This window comes from Peromyscus maniculatus, chromosome 13 (assembly GCF_049852395.1).
Source record: "Peromyscus maniculatus bairdii isolate BWxNUB_F1_BW_parent chromosome 13, HU_Pman_BW_mat_3.1, whole genome shotgun sequence".
NCBI classification, from domain to species: Eukaryota; Metazoa; Chordata; class Mammalia; order Rodentia; family Cricetidae; genus Peromyscus; species Peromyscus maniculatus.
In genome coordinates, this window is record NC_134864.1 from 41,862,978 (window position 1) to 41,874,920 (window position 11,943).

Below are 11,943 nucleotides of genomic sequence, written 5' to 3' on the forward strand. Positions count from 1 at the left end.
TTAGGACATTTATTCAATAGTCTTCGTCCCTTCATGCATTTAAAGCTTTTCTTAGGATTTAATAGAAAAGGGAAAACGAGATTAAAGGAAAAAATATTTGCTGGAGCAAAAGACTCACCACATGCCGGTCAGCTGCATGAGCCTGCCTGAGCGGCCCAACCACTGACACATATAGGAACTTAATGACAGACACCTCTGGATCCTTCTGGAGCTTACACGTGCCAGATCAATGCACCAGCCGGGGGTGGGGCTTCTCTCCTTCACTTACAGATGGCTGTCCTCTTCCTGTCCTCATACTTCCCTGCAGGCATGTCTGCATCTTGAATTCCTCCTCTTACAAGGACACCAGTGATGCTGGATTAGGATGTGCCACAATACATCCTATTTTTTTTTAATTCAGTTAACATTTTAATTTTAATTCAGTTACTTTTTTTGTTTGTTTGTTTGTTTGTTTGTTTTGTTTTGTTTGAGACAGGGTTTCTCTGTGTAGTTTTGGTGCCTGTTCTGGATCTCGCTCTGTAGCCCAGGCTGTCCTCGAACTTACAGAGATCTGCCTGGCTCTGCCTCCTGAGTGCTGCGATCAAAGGCATGCGTCACCACCACCGGGCAATTCAGTTACATCTCAAAGATTCTATCTTCACCATACAGCCACATTTGAATTTGGGACACACCCACAGCTCAGCTCCTAACAGGGGCCTTAGGAGTCTCTTGACTCCTCTCCTTGCTGATTCTGATGCCCCATCCTCCTCTTCCCGACACCCCTACAGTTTCCTGATGGCTTTCTTACGTATTCTCCAGCTTTGCTGTCTTCGACTCCCACGTCCTGTAATCAGCCCCCTGAACTTCCCCCTGTCCTCAGCACTTCAGCTCAGCCTTTCCTGCTGCTGGTGGATACACCTATCTTTGGGTCTTCCATTCAGCCTTATATTCCATAGCTGTTTGCAGCTCAAATTTCGGACTCATGGCAACATTCAAAGACATCGCTCATCTCAGATCCAGCCATTAAACGCCTCCATCTTGTCTTGGCTATGTCTACCGTAGACATCACCAGCATTCCTTTGCTCATTTTTTTTTTCCCGAGACAGGGTTTCTCTGCGTAGCTTTGCACCTTTCCTGGAACTCGCTTTGGAGACCAGGCTGGCCTCGAACTCACAGAGATCCGCCTGCCTCTGCCTCCCGAGTGCTGGGATTAAAGGCATGTGCCACCACCGCCCAGCTTCCTTTGCCCATTTTTGTTCTCATATGAAGCCACCTTAAATAAGTCACATATGTAAGGATTGTATTTACGACTCCGCCAAGGATGTCACTTGACCTCCAAGTAGGAAGGGCAGAAAACTCTCTGGATGCTTTAAGTAAGAAACACGTGATACAGCACATACTGGAACTGAAGGACGAGTGTGAGAAGCAGACAGAAGATGAGAGGAGCCAGCACATGATGGACCCCAGGAACAAGAGCAACACTGAAGAACTGATGTAGGAACAGGACCCAAGGTGGTTAGGTTTCCCACTGCATGGAACAAGTGCATGGTACAGGCCCAGGCTGAGGTAAGGCAAGGATGTTCTATTCCTGCTAAGCCTCTGTTCTTCCCAATAAATCTTCAGCCAGCTGAGTTCACCGTCCAGTAAAGGAATCTCCTTTCATATTGCCTGTTTGGGTGAGATTTGCACACATAAGCCCTTTCCTTTTCCTGGAGGAGCAGAGCTGTGGCTGTGGCCTTGGCCTTGCGTTCGACACTACCATCATTCATCAAAGTGGATGTGGAAGACAGGTGACTACGTTCTCTGCTTGGGTAGACGGCCTTCCTCAGAACTTAGAACCTGCAGCCTTTTCCAAATAGGAGGTAGTTGATCATTCTACCCAGTCCTGTGTTTGCTCAAGTGTCTACTTCCTAAAATACACACAAGTCAGAGTCCTAGCCCTGTCTCCCTCCCATGCCTAGGCCTACCCCTTCCCACCAGAAGGTAGCCATCCTTACCTTGGTTGGTTCCTCACAGTATCTCTGTGAACAAGACCGAGCAAAGCCCTTCATTCCTGAAGAGAATAAACACAGGCTCCCGCCTCGGCCTGCCCGCTGGAATTCTCACTACTGTTGCAGCCCGCCAGGCTGCATCCGAGACATTTTCCAAAGTAAGTTCAATTGTCCTGCCAATGGGGCTCAGACTGGATTCCTAGTTTCTGAGAATTTGCATGGCCACAGTATGAGTCTCTGATCTAATATTCAAATGAACTTGATAACGAGGTTGCCTGCCCCAGGGTCCTTGCCAAGCTGCTGTTGCTGGCGTCGCCTCTTGGGGTCACTGATGTCTCCTCTTGGGGTTACTGGTGTCTCCTCTTAGGGTCCATGTCTTGGTCTGCTTTTGTCTGGGGTACGGCGATATGGACTGGAGGGAGCTATGGGTTGCATTCAGATCCTTGTATCCATACAGCCCTCCCTCTGCTCCTGCTCTCTATAAAGCTTGACTTGTTGCTTTCCATCTCTGTAATGGCACAGAGGTTGAAAAATACCCCAGCCATGAGCTACTCTCTGGAAACTGCTGGTGTAACTTCATCTGGAGACAGGGCCGTCCTGAGAGATGGATTAAGGATCTTAAGATGAAGAGATTTCCCTGGTGGTTTTCAACGCTGTCACAAATGTCCTTACAACAGGAACACTGCAGGAGAGGACACATGCAGAAGAATCAGTAATATGACATGAGAGGCAAATGGCTAGAAGCTGAAGAGTGACCGTAGCTCAGCATTTGAAGCGGAGAGTCTCACTACTGGAGTCTGATTGTCCTTCTCCCCAAATTTAGATGTTGAAGGCCCGGGCCCAGTACCTCAGAATGTTACTATCCTTGGAGAAAAGACTTTTAAGAAGTGATTAAATCAAAATGAGGAAGGAATGAGACCTATGCCCTGATATGGAGAAGAAGAGACACCCAGAGGGAAGCCATGTTTGGTCAAGGCCAGGAGAAGGCAGCTGTCTACACACCAAGGAGAGAGGTCACGAGGGAAGCAAGCCCTAAAAGCCTTGGTCTTCATTTCCCAACCTCAGTAATTTCTGCTGTTTAAATCATCCTGCCTGTGGCTCTTTGTTATGACAAACTTAACCAATGAATATGCCCGCCAACACCGTGATTTTGACCCAAGAATGCTGAGTTCAGGCATCTGGTCTCCAGAATATGAGGACTAAGTTTCTGTTATTTCATGACACCCAAGTGGTGGTTCTCTGTTATGGCAGGCTCATAAAACTAATGTAAGAGATGGCATCTAGCTGACGGCTGGTTCCATGATCAAAGGGGTCACGGGGGGACCTGTGTGGTGGTGGGTCAGCACTCTGCACATTTTAGTTGCATCTGAATTTCTTTCTTATAGAGACTGTTTTATATTTCCTTCTTCTGCCAGAGTAGAAGAGGAAAAAAAAACACACACTGGCCATAATGGCTGTTAGGGGCCGTTGTCTAGGTTATACTTTGTTGTTTATTTCCTGCCTTGATAGTCCAGCTTCCTTTAATGAACCCCATTGATCAGGGCTCCGTGGAGAGCCAAAATATTGTCTGCTCTTATACTTGTTATTCAAAGTTTGTTTGTCCTAATACTTCTTAGCAGTGGCCGTAGCTAGCAACATAGAGTACTTACTTTCTACAAGGCTTTCTGCTAATCACTGCACCTAAATGTTTCATTTAATCTGTTTGAGAGCATCTTTAGTACAGATAGTGTTGTTATAACCTTAAAGATAGGGAAGTTGAGAGGATTGTAAAAATGGCTCAGTGGTTAAGAGAACTTGATTCTTTTTCAGAGGGCCCAGGTTCAGTTCCCAGCACCCACATCTAGCAGTTCACAATTGCCTATAACTGCAGTTCCAAGAGGTCTGGCATTTTCCCTCTTCTACATGGGCACTCCATGCACACGGTACATGTACACACACTCAGACACACACTTACACATACTAAATAGATGATAGATAAATAGATAGATAGATAGATAGATAGATAGATAGATAGATAGATAGATAGATAGATACATACATACATACATACATACATACATACGTACATACATAAACAGTCAGACAGACAGACAGGGAAATTGAGACATACAAGGGTGAAAGACTTTGCCCAAGGAAGTAGCAGAGTTGGAAGATAAAACCAGGATGCAAATACCTAAGTCTGAACCCTTACTTATCATTCAACTTCAAGAGGAAGTTCAGGGATTCATTTTGTCTTAGTTAACTCCAACGTTCCACTATGAGTTTGAGCAGCCCTGGACTCAACAGATGAATGGATGGGTAAATGGATGGATCTATACATAAATGAATGGATTTTAAAGGCAGATGGAGAGACAGAGGAATCCACAGCGGATGGATGGATGGATGGATGGATGGATGGATGGATGGATGGATGGATCGGTGAGTGGATGGATGGATGACAGGACTTCTTGCATCTCAAAGGAAAGCTAGGAAGATGTTCTTCAGGACTGTTTTGAGCAAGTTCTCTCAGCTTAACTCCATTACAATTGCTTCTTCCGCAGACCAACCTCTCTGTTCTTGGCCTCTGTGATGCTGGTACAGGCGATGACTGCATTGAAGCAAGTTCCTCTGCCTTCCTCATCCATTCAGCAGTTACCTGGTCTCCTCCATCCGTAAGCATGTAGATGAAGAGACTGGAACTCTCAGAAGCCTAGTGAGAAAAGTGGATCCAATGAAACTGTCGGAATTGTGAGGGGTCATGGACACATGAGGCAGTATTGCTATTCAAGTGTACAGAAGAAGAAAACTAGGTCTAGGGTTGTTAAAAATACTTGCCCCCATATCACGGGAAAAGGTGGTGTCATCATTTACTCTCACTTTCCTGTTCTTTCTACACCCCGAGTCAGTGAGAAAGTACCCTGACTCAGAAGGGAGAAGCCAGGGCTTCCAAACCTGCTTCAAATCTGAGCATTTATGGGATGGTAGGTTATGCAAATGGTATAGACAGAGTTCTTTGGCCTGTACAATGAGGCTCTCTAAGGCTCAGGCTCTACCTGACCTCACCAACCTGGATCCTAAGATTCCAGGGAGAAAAGTCCTAATTGTAGAGCTACATACTGCAGAAACTGACATGCACGGACTTTATCTCATCTCCTTAGACCTATCAGGCCAGGCCTTTTGTGGGTGTTATGGGCCTCGCTCAGGGAGTGGACCTGAGAGAGGCCCATAACACCCTTAGAGTCAAGGACATATTTACCTGGCAGTTATAATTGCACATTTTCAGTTGTCCCTCCCTTGTGATGGAAGCCTGGCCACCATGGAAACTAATCTCTTTTCTAAAGTATGTATTTCATACCTTAATCCCTACCAGGAATGCTCTCCCATGTGCCTTTCTTCTAAACATTTTTTCCCTCTGTATAGGCTGTCCTGGAACTTTCTCTGTAAACCAGGCTGGTCTCAAACTCACAAAGGTCTGCTTGCCTCCATTTTCTGAGTGCTGGGATTAAAGACATGCATCACCGCTGCCTGGCTCTTCTAAATTTTTAAAGCACATCTGAATGGAGTGAAACAGCATTTTGACCAGGAATTTGCAGTTGCATTTTCACTGACCTTTAAGGAAGCATGATCCCAAACTCTAGAAGAAGATTTCCCACACCTTGGCATTGCTTATACCATGGCCAAATCATTCTGTGGACATGTATTGACACATAGCAAAAAGAGATAATCTGCAATGTTGCTTTCTGAAACATAGTGCTGTGGATTATACTCATTGTTGATAAAACATGGACTGGCTAGTAACCAAGCAAAAAGTATAGGCAGGGAGATCAGACTGAGGATGCTGGGGGAAAGAAAGGTGGAGTCAGAGAGATTCAAGCCAGTCACCACAGAACGAGATGTGCTAGAGGACATATAAAGCCATGAGCCACGTGGCAAAACATAGATTAATAGAAATGGTTAATTTAAATGTAAGAGCTAGTTAGTAACAAGCCTGAGCTACCAACCGAGCATCTCAAATAATATAAGCCTCTGTGTGGAAATTTGGAAGTGGCTCCTGGGATGGAAAGCTCCTACAACATGAAGCACAGTGAACATTTATGTAGGCATGCACAATGACAGTGCCCAGTGGATCAGCTGTGGTCACGACTTTCCATCTTCCACTTGGAAATGGCTGCCCTCAAAAACATGCCATCCTCTGGTAAATTGTTTGTTGTTATGGAATTTTTCTTCAGATGAAACAAAACAAATGAGCAGAAAAACATTGTAGACATTCCTAATAAATTTGTTAGAATGTACAGATAAGGTCTTGAGTCTACAACATGTCTGAAAATGGCACAAGACACTTGGAGAAGGGTGAGGGAGTGACCGGGCTGGCTCAGGCCAGAAGGTAATTCTCCATATTTGAAGCCAAGAATACATTAAGTATGTCTGGGACTAACTGGATCCATGGGAAGAAACTTGAAATCACGACTGAGTCCTGGGTTCGTCTCCTGATGGGTTGTGGCTCTCACATTCCCCTATATGACAGTTTCCTAAGAGGGGAATGGATCACTGTGACATTGGCCTATGATGAATCACGCCTCCCTGTGCTCACTTCCCTTTGCTATGTAACTTTGCAGGTGCTTCCATCATGAGCTGCAGTCTGTTCCCCATCCCGTGAACCTGGGCTGGCCTTGTGAGTTGCCTTGAACGTCAGAACTGATACTCTGCAACCCTCTGGATGAGGACTTCGGTGGTCTCCGGGATTGACATTCACTCCTCTGGGACACTGTCATTGCCACCACAAAGAGGCCCAGTCCAGCCTCCTTGAGGACAGGACCACAGCAGAGAGCGACCTGGCCTTCTTCAGTGTCACCACCCACCCACTGGAGGGATCCGCAGAACTTTCTGCGTGCAGCTGTGTGGAAGGACCTAGGGTTACCGAAGTAAGATGAAGCCAAGGACTCACCGAATTGTAAAAAATGATAAATGGCATATATTGGAAGCCATTAAGTTTTGGGGTGGTTCGTTATGTGGCAATAGACAGATGAGCAGCTTACTAAAAGGTTGATTTATTTAATTACTCATTCTTGTGTGAACGAGTGTGGTGTGTGTGTGTGAGTGGTATATGCACATTATGGTATAGTCACTGTGTACACAGGTAGCAGCCAGAAGAAGACATTGCGTGGCCTGCTGTCTCTCACTCCATCTTATTCCTTGAGGCAGGGTTGTCTCACTGAACTGGAACTGGACTGGCAGATCCTCCTGTCTCAGCCCTCACAGAACTGAGGGTAGACAGCCACAACCAACTTTGTATGTGAGTGCTGAGAACCTTATGCCTACACTGTAAGAACCCTCACACACCGAGCCATCTGCTGGGTCTAAAAGAGACTGTTTTTAGGAAACTCCCTGGATACAACCTCTCCATGTGTCCATCCAATCACAGCAAGGCCCTCCCTTTCCCCAGGGGTGACATGATTCCAGGTTTCCCCTCCTTTTACTCTCCCCAGTTCCTCCCTACCTCCCTTCCCATGCAGATCCACCCTGATTCTGCCTCTGGTTAGGAAACAACCCGGCATCTAAGGGAGGCCTATCTGTTGATCATCTACTGCTGGGCATGCAGCCTTTGCTCAAGAGTAGCTGGTTTCTCCAGTGAGAAGTTTGTTTCCCCAGGAAAACAACTGAATTTTCATTTGCAAGTGGTTGTCAACTGGAAAGAACTTTTGGGTTAGGGATGTGGGTACGTGTTCACTTCTTCCAGCTCTAGGACTCCATCTGGTGCAGACCCATGCCGGCCCTGCTTCAGTCTCCGTGAGTTCCTATGTATCTCAGTCCTGTTGATTCAGAGGGCCTTATTTTCTTGGTGCCATCCACCCCATCTGACTCCTAAGCCCTTTCTATCTCCTTTTCCTAAGGGCTCCCTGAGGCCTGCGGAGAGGGATTTGATGGAGACATCCCATTTAGCACCTCTGAGTGCTCAGAGGTCTCTCACTCTTTGCATATTGTCTGGCTGCAGGTCTCTGTGTTTGTTCTAGTCTAGAACTTTTCACATTCACCCGTTTATATTGTGTGGTATTAAACATAGATGGTATCAACTTATCAATGATACAAGAGTTGGAACAGTTTCAGGTGTTGGATATATGGAATCTAATCAATTAATTCTGTCTCCCCACTTCCTCTCTCTTTCCTCACTGACACCCTGATGTCTTTCTTGGGCCAGTGCCTGCTGGATGTATGTCTGATTACAAGAGAAGAGACTGATTCTGAAATGTTACCAAGCTCCAGAGTACACGAAAGTCTTCCTCTACCCAGTAAAATACGTTGGCACCACTAGTGTCATCTAGAACAGTCTTTCTGGCCAAGAGAAAGTGGAAGTTCCATAAGAACTTATTTCCCATCCCCTGACACCTCTCTCTCTCTCTCTCTCTCTCTCTCTCTCTCTCTCTCTCTCTCTCTCTCTCTTTCTCTCATACACACACACACACACACACACACACACACACACACACACACACACACACTCACTCACATTACAGAGTTCTTGTTTGGGATAATGAAGATGGATGTCACCCATCCAAATACAGATATTAGCCAGACATAGTGGCCCAGACCTGTAATCCCATTGCTGGAAAGCCTGAGGCAGAAGGATCACAAATTAGAGGCCAGACGAGACTACATGGTCAGTTCCAAAACAGCTTGGATTATACAGCAGGACTCTGTCTCCAACAGTAGGGACATTGAGTAGGAAGGGGGGGTGCTAACCAGGAGTTGTGGGAAAACATTGAGCTCGGGGTAAAAAGGAGATTAGCCACCACCCTATTGAGCACCTAATTGTCCAGCATAACATTGTCCAGTGAAGTGGCTAGTGACACTGGACTCCAGAGCTGCTTCTGCGCAGTGAGACCTGGTGACACTACACGTGATCCTGCCCTATCCCTGCCTTTGCTTTCCCCATGTGTAGAATAAGGTGGGTGGGTTGAGATCGCCGTAGCCAAAACATGTGTGTGACTTTAGGATTCTAATTTTTTCGGATGTTTCCTGCTTTCAGTGAGCTACTCAATGCTGCAGGCATGGGCGGCCTGACATGTGACTTGCACAGACAACAAGGCAGGGGCTGTTTCCCTACGTCCACTCGGGAGTGGGAACCACTCGTGTGCTCTCGAATAGTCCAGAAACAGTGCAAGTGTGACGCTTTGGGTGAGAGGCCACGAGATCCACATACATGCGTGATTGCATAGTCTTCTGAGGCTTCCATGGCATTGGCCTTGCCTTGCTATTCCAATCATGTGTGGTTCTAGTCACATAAGATTTACCCTAGCTCCAGCATTTAGTGTTTTGATCTCTGAAATAAACAGATTGGAACACAAGACTCCCAGAGAATGTCTAGTTCAAGTGCTTTTTTTTTTTTTTCACTTTATTTACTATCATTGTGGAGTATGTATGATGTACATGAGTGAGTGCGGGCATGTTTGTGCCACAGTCCACATCTGGGGGTCAGAGGAAATTTTCCCGGTGTCTCGTCAGTTTTCTCCTTCCACTATGGGACCAAGGGATCAAATTCAGGTCACAGGCTTGTTTGGCAAGTGCCTTTACCCACTGGCTATCACACTGGACTTGGCTCAAGTGTTTGAATTTACAGTTGCTTGCAGGATGTCAACGGCTGTATTCTTGGGGAGTTGGCTTGGTTTGTTTGGTGGGGGGGTGGGGGGATGGTTTTTCGTTTGAGCAGGGTAGCCTGACCTTTGTGATCTTCCTGCCTCAGCCTCCTGAATGTTGAGAGGCATGTACCACCACACGCCTTAGGACTGTTTTTAATGGTTTGGGATAGTCTGGGCTTCAGTACTTTCCAAAAAGCACATAGGTTCTGGGCTCTGGCAAAGTTCACAAAGATGCCAACCAGTCCAAGCTTGGAAAGGGCCAACACAATTGGCCAGTGTCCAGTGTGCTAAGACTGAAAAGTGAATATCAGTCGAAAGCAAGAGCTAATACATTTGACCCAGAGTGCAAGGACTGAACTGGGTCCTCTAAAAGGCTTGGCCGAACTGGAAGTTTAGATACTTCAGCTGTCAAAAGAATTATATCCAACTTGCTGAGAAGCTGAACGTGGAAAATATTAATAGCAGCCGTAATCACAGCAACCATTTGCTGAGTGCTTACAATACATCAGAGACTAGGCTACGCATGTGACAAGAATCTCAATTTAATCTAGGTAATTTTCCCTAAGTACTTCAGCTGGGAAGTGACAGAGTTGGATCGGGGAATAAGACCCAGGTTTATCAGACTCTGAGTTTTTTCCACCTGGTACACTCTCAGAAACCCCTGGTAGACTTGGAGAAAAGCTTTGGCTCATTGTGGCTGCTCAGGGGAACTACTCAGTAGATCACAGTGGTTTTGATTTAATTGCCTTTGGGATAAACTGCTGATTGCCTCTGCTCATTATCCCACTTGAGCCTGTTCTAATATCTCAGGTAGCATATCACTTACTTTTGCCTCACAGTGCCCGGTCGAAGCAACTAAGGGAGGGAAGAATTACCTAGACCGTGGTTTCAGTCCATCACAGAGGCGAAGGCATGGGAGAGTGGCTCAGTCCATGGCATCAAGAGTGTGCAGTGAAGGCTGTTCACACAGCAACAACCAGGAGGCAGGTAGAGTACTAGAACCAGGGGCCCAGCTATAACCTTCACAGGCCTGCTCCTACCCACCTGCTTCTGCCAGCTGGGCCTCACCCCCTAAAGGAACTAAAACCTCCCCAAACCGTGCCATCAAGCTAGAGGAGCAAACGTTCAATACAGCAGCCCGTGGGAAACACTTCAGATTCAAACCATCACAGCTGGCATACCCATCTCTCCCTTCCCAGGAAGTCTTGCTAATATATCTAGTTTGTAAACTCACGGGATCTGCATTCTCTAGATGTTTCACTTGGTACCCTAAGTTCTCCGGGAGACTATGAGAGATGGAAATAGCACAGTGGACTGAAAGTTACGACCAGCAGATGGCTACCAAGAAAGTACGATGCCCACACTGTCGATGATGCTCCTGGCATCTCTCAAAACTCAAAAGTTTGAGTTTTGGCCATCCTTATTCAGTGACTATTGACTTGGGTTTGGAAGTCAGCTAAACCCGTGTTCTAATCATGATTCTAGCTTGGCCCAAGTTCTACTTTATTACTTCTTTAAGCCTCAGACCCATGGTCTGTACAAGGCAAGGAGTAAGTCCCTTAGAGGTATTTGCTTGTTTGCTATCCTAAGAGATCATGCATTGTCCTAGTTAGGGTTATCACTGCTGGGATGAAACACCATGACCAAAGCAACTTGTGGAGGAAAGAGATTGTTTGGCTTATGCATCCAACTCACTGTTCATCACTGAAGGAAGTCAGGACAGGAACTCAAACAGCGCAGGAACCTGGAGGCAGGAGCTGAGGCAGAGGCCATGGAGGAGTGCTGCTTACTGGCTTGTTCCTCAGGGCTTGCTCAACCTGCTTTCTTAGAGAACCCAGGACCACTAGCCCAGGGATGGTACCACCCATAATGGGCTGGGTCCTCCCCCATCATTTACTAATTAAGAAAATGCCTGTAGGCTTGCTTACGGTCTGATCTTATGGAGGAGGCATTTCCTCAACTGAGGTTCCTTCCTGTCAAATGATTGAACTTGCGTCAAGTTGACATGAAACTATCCAGGACATGTGTCCACAGGGGTCAACTCCTGGACTGTTCCAGTGGGTGGTGCTGTTTGTAGCATGCTCTCATTGGCTGCAAGCCTGGTTCCTTCTCACGTGTATCATGCCCTTGGACACCGTCAAAAGTTCGCCTGCCTCTGGACTTTTAGCATTGTTCCCCTTCCTCGTTCATGATCAGAAGTAGGTCAAATGGCTTTGAACTCAAGCATAACAAACTCGGCACCGCTAGCTACGAACCACCTAAGCAGAGAACACCAAACTAGGCACGAGGAAATGGTCTCCTCTGTAACAGAGTCTGACAGCATAGTTGAGACTAATACCCACCCTAGGATTTTTGGCTGC

The 11,943-nt window shown here is 46.4% G+C and overlaps 1 long non-coding RNA gene across 1 annotated transcript; it reads right to left on the reverse strand.

The window, feature by feature from the left end:
• Nucleotides 1–17: 17 nt before the first annotated feature.
• LOC121821916 (uncharacterized) lies at nucleotides 18–11,549 on the reverse strand. The gene is made up of 3 exons (XR_006062783.2): nucleotides 11,279–11,549; nucleotides 4,517–4,659; nucleotides 18–2,652 (listed from the first exon to the last, which is right to left on the reverse strand). It is a non-coding gene; the product is annotated as an uncharacterized LOC121821916 (long non-coding RNA).
• Nucleotides 11,550–11,943: the final 394 nt, after the last annotated feature.